Source organism: Venturia canescens, chromosome 8, assembly GCF_019457755.1.
Source record: "Venturia canescens isolate UGA chromosome 8, ASM1945775v1, whole genome shotgun sequence".
NCBI lineage: Eukaryota > Metazoa > Arthropoda > Insecta > Hymenoptera > Ichneumonidae > Venturia > Venturia canescens.
The window spans coordinates 6145618-6154623 of NC_057428.1; positions in this window are offsets into that span (position 1 = coordinate 6145618).

Consider the following 9006-nt stretch of genomic DNA (forward strand, 5'->3'; position numbering starts at 1 on the left):
TCACCTGAAACAAAATGTTGCCCTGAAAAACCGCACTCTGATGCATATAGGGTGTTTAAAAAAATCGATATTTTTTTTCGTGGGTCGAGGAGGGATGTTAGTATATGTAAAAAAATTAACTTACCCGCAATTTGAGATTAGAATAAAAAAATATTTAACGGTCCCTCAAACAACTTCCATTTTTTTCCTGTTTTGAGGGAAATCGTCATGAAAAAATTCAAAAGAAATTATGAATGGATATGTGAACATAAAATGCACTTACTCCCCTCAATATATGTAATATTGTAAACATAAAGTACACTTGAGTAATGCGCTGACCATGTGTAACGTACACTATAAATTTATTGTAAATTCATGTTCAAAATACTTGTTCGGCCCATCAATTGTTGTTCAAATTGTTTATTCAAATAAACAGCAAATAAACGAATTTCCAGAATTCATCGATTACGAGAATGTAGGCGGAGGAAACTAATAGTAAGTAAAAAGTGAAAATCCGTCAGTCGCTTGAGTACGACAAAGGAACTAAAAAGAGGATACAAGCTGGATACTTGGAGAAGAATAACAGTTACACTTGGTTCTTCACTGACAATAAAAAATAATGGGTCGGACAAGTACTTCAAAAACGTATTTGAAGATAATTTTCTAATGCTTAAAAGGAATGATTTAGATAGCGATTTTAAATTCGTAAATGTTGATATTTTCTGGTTATAGAGACGGGTTAACATTGTTTTGGTATGGATATGGATATGGAAACAAGATTTTGGGATTCTTTGTGATTGTTAATTTTCATTTGCATTAGTAATTTTGATGAGTCTTTGTATAATTGAGTTAAAGATTTTTAATCCGTGAATGTTAATATCTTCTCATTTACCAATAAATACAGGTAATCCTGGGATTACTAATAAATACTTGAACTCAAATTGATATAAAAAATTTTGGTGCTGCCTGTAACTTAGATGGTAACTTGTTTGATTCGTTTAGTTTTTTAGCCTCGCCTTAGCGGGCTTTGTAACCAGCTTTATGGTTGTTTTTGTATAAAAATTGATCAGTCATTTATGATTGGATTGAACTCAACGTGAAGTATTTACATCGGTCGTTTCGACCAAGAAATCGTAGTGGGAACTCGGAAATTCCGACTCACTGTGGGGTCTAGTGAAGGTCTCACCAGATTGTCATTCTAACCATGATCATGTGGTCGTTCTCATTTGTGGTCGAAACGACTCATTTGTGGTCCGAACGACTTATTGGTTCAATGACCGGCCGGTCGTTTTGACCAGAGTTCTCGCGATAACAAAGCGAATTGAAACAAAATGAAGAAAAAGTCCATTGAAGTGAGTCTCGATTCCGAGACCCCCTGATTTACATTTCTTTTCAATTTTTGTGTTGCAATCATAATCAGTGAAGTTTATGATTTTTTAAAAATAAATCTTGTGATATGCTGATTAGGGAGATCATCACCGTACTTATTCGAATATTTTCCCCTGACAGAGGATTTTTATAGTTTTTTACAACTGTTAAGAACAGAGAAAATCTCTACTACACTGAAAAAATTGGTTCGTTTATACAGTGAGTGTCGAATCCTGCTGACTTACTGGAATAAAAGATTTACGGACTGTCATAGAACCAGGAGCACTGTTATTCTTTAAACAACGCTTATCACGCGTATTCGTGAACACCCATTTACTACAAACTAGTACACGTGTACTTGTTCATTTGTTGTACGCAAAACAATGCGAACAGAGCCACCGTATAAACGCGCCCAGGACGAAGCTCAACAGCTATATCAACTGGAGCTTCGCAAAAAATGAGGGCAAAATACGGTTCTGTATCAAAATGAAAAATCATTTCCCAGCTGAATACTCAAAGAACATAAAACATAATATTACAATAAATTTGTATAGTATAGTAGAATACAAATATAGTAGGACACAATAACAATTCATCATTTTTTCCCTGACGATTTTCCCATAACAGAAAAAAGACGGAAAAGTTGTTTGAGGGACTGTTGAATACTTTCTTTGTAATCTCGAATTTTAGGTTAGTTACTTTATTTACAGATACTAACATCTCTCTCTGGCCCACAAAAATAAAATATCCATATGTTTTAAGCACCCCAATAGATATAGCATCATATCTCCGTGCAACCAATCTCTTTGCCTTGCCCTATGAACACACATTCGCGCGCGCGCACACACACACACGCGCGCGCACAAGCTGCAGGCCTATAACGTGCATTTTTTCATATACTTCGACAACATTTTTGGCCGGTTCAAGCAATAAAATTCGAAATCACGCAAAGTAAGGACTACTCTAATGCTTTGCAATGATAGACAATTCCTTTTAAAATTCGATATCTCAGAAAATATTCAAAGGCGCCAAAACTCCTTTGGGGAGTAATCTTCAATTTCAGCTCGGAATTTCGTTATCACCTTCTGGAACTACATCGTCATATTGAAAAAAAAATCCTATCAAAGTGACGGTAAAGAGAATTGTTTTATTGATATTAAATCGGTGTCCAACCATATTACTCAGCTTGAATGGAATTCGCTTCTGTCGATCAATATTTAACATGTGACGCAACATCGTTTATTGCGTACGTGCGTACACACATACACACACAAAAAAAATTGAATTTAAAGAATTTATTTGAAAAAACAATCGTCACTTGTTTTATCTTTATTCCTCATAAGTCTTAGCTATGTGTGGGGCTTAATTTGCTGCAGTGAGAATAAAATCAGAATGAGCAAGAAACAATGTGACCAAATATTGAAGGTTTGAGGGACTTCATGAAAATACGTGCGTACCCCCGCGTGTCCGCGTACACCCTGCGTTCATATGAAGATAAATAAATAAAGAAAAAAGTAAAACCGCGAGAGCAAAAAATGCATCCGCAAATTTTTTAACTCCATTTCTAGGTTCAGATTGAACTTGAATGTATGGCGAAGTTGAAATTTACAGCGTATTAAAAAATCCTTAATAAAATGCTGCTTAGAATTTATTTTCTATTACACTCGAAAAGCAGGTGCTGCACGAATGAGAAACTGGAAATTTCGGAAATGATGGAACAGGAGATGGATGTTATATACAAAATGCAGGCGCACAACAGTACACCCATGTGGAAAGAAGTTCAAATTTAAAAAAAAAATCGAAAGAACGAAGTAGGGAGATGTATAAAATAAACCGTTGCATTGAGTGGGTGCAATGAACTTGTTAGTAGGTATTAATGATATTTCATGGATATGGTATGAAAAAATACGATAATAATAATAATGATACTGGTATATTAATATTATCGAGGAAACACTAATCATAAGAAACAATAATACATTTATATCGGATGAAATGGTCAAAACGCGGGTGTGTGTTTTTTCAATCATTTATAGTCAGTTTAGATTTGTAAGAGCACCTCTTGAATGAGAAGAAAACGAAGATGACAAATAGAGAAAGGAGATGACGGTACCCACCATCTACTTTGGAATGGAAAAATTTCTCTAATAGTAGTGCATAACATTTAATCGAATTTATGATTTTAAAAAACACTAACGAATAACAAAAAAGGTGTCAAGCGATTGAGGTCTAGCCAAGGTTGTGGAAGATATTTCAGAGAACTTGGAATTTATTGGACATTTGGGTCTATTAACAGTTAATAAATTGAGTAACGAACAAAAAGAAGGAATAAAAAAAAAATAAACTTTAATCAGAGCACACATATTTTGTTCGTGAAATGTTTTACCACTTATTTCATTTTCGTCATAATGTTCCTCTACGTTTCAAACTAGGAGTCAACGAACAAACCCAAGCGGAACCAAGGATTTTGTCACCCGATTCTGAATATAAGCTACAAGTGAGTATTGGAACGTAACGCTCTTGCCGACCTGACTTGAACGCCGCCACGTGTCGGTTCGGGTTACTTTAAAATTAAGAAGCAGGTATGAAAGCAACGTGAGAAGTTTGAAGTTTTTTTTTTATATTCTTAACCATTTATTATGACATCAAATTGTTTTTTAGAAATTATATTCTCGGCTTCTGAAACTGATAATACCCTGAAAAAAATTATTTCCAAGCAAAAGATAAGACGTAAGTTACAAACTGTTATTCCATCAAAATAGACTGAAATTTTTATGAACACTCTCAAAATTCATCAATTTTATGGGTAAATTTAAAATAGTTATAAAAAAACTGTTAGAATCAGTAAGCATTAGGATTCGAATACGAACATATGCTAAACGGTTAGAGTAATCGATTAAACCGAAAGGACCTTTTTTGTAGAGCGCTCAATTTGTTACGAAAATATGTAGAGGGGATTGTCTTAACAATCGCGATTAAAGATGAAATATGATGTTTTTTCGGGGAGTCTGGTGTAGGTAGAGAAAAATAAGTACACTCGAAGATTGAGGAGAAAAATACAAAGAGTGTGTTGAGTTTATTACCTGGTTTAACATGTACAATATTTGATGAGAACGAACCCGCAAATTTAGCTCGTGATCCAACGAACGAGTGAGAAAATGAGTTAACCCGGAGTTCGTCGCGCACGTGCGGGTTAAACAAAATGGACGACCGAAGCCTGCATGCCGACGATGAGCCCTGTTTTAGGTGCGATGAATGCCGTTGCAATATTCCGAAGTATACCCCAAATGTGATGATGATGATGATGATGATGATGATGATGATGATAACGTTTATTGCCTTAGAAACTCTGTTAGGCAGTATAAGTGTAACCCAGCGCCGTTACATGCATCTGAGCTGGGACAATTTGCTGTACATTTTGTACTTAAGAACTATTGAAGTAAATTGTAAGGTAAATACAATAGACTTATTTTATAATACATTTTAATGATCTTTCATTTAACTAGTGTAGAATACAATAGACTAATTTTTATTCTAATTTAAATTTAAATGCAATCCAATTTACATTAATTCTGATTCGCTTGAAAAGAGGTAGTCGCGCAGAGCACGCTTGAAAACTCGCAGAGAGTGAAGGAAAGTGATATGGTGTGGGAGCGAATGCCAAAAATTTATGGCGGAAATGAGAAATGAATTCGCGAAAGTAGTAGTTCGACGTGCTGGTACCCGAAAAATATTAGGTTGCGTGGAACGTGACGGGCGATTAGATTCTTGTGCTGGAGAGAAGAGTTCGCTTATGTATGCAGGTACTTTGCGACTTAAGACGTTATGAGTCATAATACCGAGGAAATAGGGTCTGCGTGATCTCACGTTTAACCCTCTCAGACCGAGACCTATTTCGCGTTGACGGAAAATGATTCCCTTTATAATTTTATCTCAAAATACTTTCTAGTTTGCGAATCCATTGTGATATTTCAGTTTTTTTGTTGGGAAATATGAATTTTTGAATGTTCGCTGCGCGCAGCACCAGGTCCTTGGGGAGCAAAATCAGGAAAATTTACGAATGAATCTAGCACCGAATACCTTAAATACATAATATCAGCTTCCCTTTAAAAGGAAATAACGTTTGGAGTACGAAAAAAATGTGTACTCACTTTTCTTTTGCAATGAACTAAAGCACCTTTTTACACAACGCCAACTCAACATGAAACGCCGACTTCATATTGATATTTCTATGGGTTAAAGCGGTTTATCTTTTGGTTTAGGAGTATCTATGGTGTAACCTTGCTTGATGGAAATAGGCAGTTAGAACCCCAACCTCACTGATCGATGCAGTTTTATTGGGCCTGGAAGCGCGTGTTGCGTAGAAACAACATACGGTCCGAGAGGCTTAACCATCCGAGTTGCCTGCGATATGGAGTAATGTGGGTATCATAGCGTATGGTGCGGATGGTGGAGTTCATTCGACGCTCCAGAGTAGTATTTAATTCTTCAGTAAGGTCATCGTAGACTAAACAACAGTAATCTAGGATCAGAGTTATAAGAGTTCTGATAAGCAGTGTTCGTAGCTCGAGGAAAAGCGCTCGTTTGTGGTATTTGAGTCGATAAAGTGCGAAGTGAACTCGTGCCGAAAGATAATTAGCATGTTTACGCCAGGATAAGTTTGCCAACATTACCACTCCAAGGTTTCTTGCATCTTTAATATATGGCAGTACAGTGTCCTTGACGCTGATAGCTGGAACTGAATCAAGACCTATTTGATTTATATAGGCACTGCTACCAGAGATTAGGACACTGGATTTTTTTAGATTAAGATTCAGTCTATTTTCGTCAGCAAATCTGAAGACAGTTTCCATATCAGTCGTGATATTCGCTATGACTGTTGCTAAGTCAGCAGGCTTGCAACTGAGATAAATTTGGAGATCATCGGCAAATATGAAGTGTTGAGTAAATTGAAATGATCAGCAATATCATTTACAAACAAGGAAAAAGTAAGGGACCAAGAACCGATTCTTGAGGCACCCCAGAGGTTGTGCGACGCCACTCAGAGCAAGAACCATCCCTCGAAACTACTGCTTGACTTCGTCCTGTTAAATATGAGTGAAACCATAAAAGCTATGACCTTTCAATGCCGTAGCGAAATAGTTTTTTTAATAATAGCTTGTGTGGAATCGAATCGAAGGCTTTGCTAAAGTCGAAAAGTACTTGAATTGTCACTTTTCTGTGTTCAACTGCGAGTCGTATATCATGATTTACGCGTAGCAGAACTGTTTGCGTACTAAAGCCCTTTCTGTAGGCAGATTGACGAGGATTCATTAGATTATTGTTGTGAATATAAGAGCTTAGATTTGCAAGTACGTGTCGTTCTAATGCTTTCGAAAATTCGCATAAATTTGAGATGGGTCTGCAGTCGGCGGGAGAGCGGGGAGGATTAGATTTAAGTAATGGACGGATATATACCAGTTTCCATATGCTAGGGAAAATTCCAGATTTTAAGGAGTAATTGAAAAGCTCTGCAAGCGGTATTGCTATTTTGGGAAGCGCAGCACGAATAGCAAACGCGGATATACCATCTGGGCTCTCAACATGCGAGTCAGTAGTCATGGACAAAATTTGAGAGATTTTTTCAGGTGAGACGCGGCTAAATTGAAAAGTATGAGGCATTTGCGGAAGCGAAGACGTGAGTTCTACAAGCTCTGCCTCAGTGCAAGATTGCGATGAACATGAGATGTTAGCGAAGAAAGAGTTTAGTTCATTCGGAGAGAAAAAGTTTAAACATGATTCACTACGCGTTTTTATTAGACCTAGTCGACTGAGTTTCCGCCAAAGGTTCGCTGGATCAAATATTGTAGATAGTTTGGTGTACAAGTATGCTGTTTTGGCTTTTTTCAGATGTACTGTTAGCTTGTGTCTCATGTTTCTAAAAATTGCGTAGTGTAAAGCATCACCAGTGTGCTTAGCTTGTTTGAACAGCCTATTTTTAACATCATTTGAGAGAGTAAATCTTCCATAAGCCATGGGGCTTTATTATTACGCAATTTACGTAAATAGCGAGGAGCGTGAAGATCCAGAGCACTGAGTAGTGCATTATTAATGCTAATAAAAAAAGAATCAATATCCCTAACTGCCAGACTAGCAAAAGAGTTACTTAGAGAATTATTTTGAATACTAATTGCCACCGTTTCTTGAAATTCAGTAGCATCGAAATTAGTAAATTTGCGACTGGATATAACGTGTTCGGGCTGCAATTTTGAATCCAAGGCATAATCAATTTCTATGAGATCGTGACCAGCGATGAACGGCGATTCGGATTTTCTGAATTCTTTAAGTTTTTTATTATTATCCAAGATAAAAACATCAAGCCATGATTGTAAAGTAGCTGTGTGATGAGTTGCTGATGATTCTACGATATATAAGGATAATGGGTAAATGAATTGCCTAAGGTACATGAATTCAAAATCGTTGGATAAAAGATTGCAGTTGAGATCACCGGTTATAAGTACATTATTGTAAGCAACTAAATATCGAGAAAACGCATCCACAAAAGAGGCAAAAAGTAGACCTTTCGGTCGTCTATAGATAACAGAGAATAGGATAGTCTGTTGCTCACTGGTCAATCTTAGAATTAAAAATTCCGGGGCATTAATGGACTCATTTTCCGATAACGCAAGTACTGTCGCTTTCAAAGATTGATGAACATATACAGCCACACCACCACCTCGTGCGCGATGCCTATCATGCCGTATGAGTGTAAAGTAAAAAAGGCACGTCAAGTATTAAAAGGTCGCGACCATAGTTTTAAAAATGATTTTCTATTTTTGCATTGTCAAAAAAAAAATATGAAAAAATTATTAACTATGAAAAAATATGAGATCTATTGTAACATATACAGTGAATGGATTACGTTTCCTGTAAGAATTCAGAATTTTGGAAATAAAAAAAATAATGAGATCATTTTCTAACGTAGCCAAGTAAAGGGAATGAATTAAGGTTCCTGTCGAATTCATTCGTGTACACTTTTAGCCCTAATAACTCTCTTCTACAGGAAAATTTTTCAGCAAGCGTCACAGAGCAACAAAGGTTTCTAGAATGATTCTGCAATTATTAAGAAATTATCATCTGCTTTTATGCTAGCTCAGATTATAAACTTTTAACATTTTACACAATATGATACAAGAACCTTTTATAAAGAAAAACGCAAATACGTGTACAAGTGCATGCGTTGTATCTATGCGATGTACTGCACAAATTCATTGTCAATATTACACACAAACTTGGCGTGCATGGTTTTCAGTCGGAAGCTCGGGAAGAGACAATTGTTCAAATTTACTATGAAAACAATAATTAATCAGTATTGTATGAACGATTGTGAAAAAACCGATCCCCCAATAAAATAAGAGAGGCCCTGTTATATAATGATTTGGAAAACAATATAGATGGGTGAAATTTATGGATAAAATTGAACAATCAAACGAACCGATAAAGAAATGAAACGAATTGATCCCTTTATATGCCTTAATCTTGTACGGATAGATACGGCCATTCTTTCAGGCGCATACGCATTCTAATTTATCCACGCGTCACTTTCACTCGTTTGTCCGTACACTCATTTTTTTACCAAATGGGCAGATGATGGGGTGAATTACACAAGTACTGAAATGG